Genomic DNA, 933 nt, shown 5'->3' with positions numbered 1-933 from the left:
TTGATAGGTGAGTGTTGGGGTGAATATGGTGTTGATCATTTTGAGTTTTGTTGTCATGGGGTTGTTGGGATGTTTCAGTAGAGGAATAAGCCGGTAACTAACATTATTGGCCTTTTGTACTCATGTTTCAATTTCTCTGTTCAGTCTCTCATCCTCTGCGAATATACTTCCGAGGTATTTAAATTCTTGGACCTGTCCGAGAACAAACACACACATACACACAGTAGCTTCCATCCCTGCCCCACTCCCCCCCCTCCATACTGAACAACCCTGTTTTTGACCAGCTGCTTTGTATCAGTGTCCAGTAAGTGTTCACCCCCCCCCCACCTCCCACACATACATATTCACCGTTCCTGGATGTGGGTCATCACCAGGGAATCTGGGGCTCGTCAAATTTTATGGAACAGAGAAATCGGGCATTTTACCAGTTTGTGAGGATCAGTGTGTCACCTCAGAAACCTTCTTCATCCTTTAAAAAAAGATTTTAAGGTGTGTTTAACTAAAAATGTTGTTGAAAAGCAGCAAAAAATGTGTTATGCAGTAGAACAAATGCAAGTATTTAGCTTTAAAAGTCACCGACGTTTGGAGTCTACTTTCTACTCAATTTCACCAGACAGCAGATAATAACCCCTACCTTCTTAAATAGCATAATATTATAATATCTCGACTTCTTTAAAAGGCAGTTCAGTATTTTTATTGTCACCAAGTTCAAAAAGAAACAAACAAGCTTTAATTTGAAACCAATAACTTCATAATAAAAATGCCTAAAAATGGACGAGCGCCTGATTCCACCACGCAGCGACATTATCATTGTTCTGTATTTTCCCTCCGTGGACTGAGGTGAGAGGCAGAAGATATTCGGAGACGTCTAGCGGTGAGCACCCAGGAACTATTCGGAGGCGCACTCCCGCACATAGATACACAGCTTTCGGG

The sequence above is a fragment of the Aplysia californica genome, unplaced genomic scaffold, assembly GCF_000002075.1.
Source record: "Aplysia californica isolate F4 #8 unplaced genomic scaffold, AplCal3.0 scaffold00070, whole genome shotgun sequence".
NCBI lineage: Eukaryota > Metazoa > Mollusca > Gastropoda > Aplysiida > Aplysiidae > Aplysia > Aplysia californica.
This window is presented reverse-complemented; position numbering follows the sequence as displayed.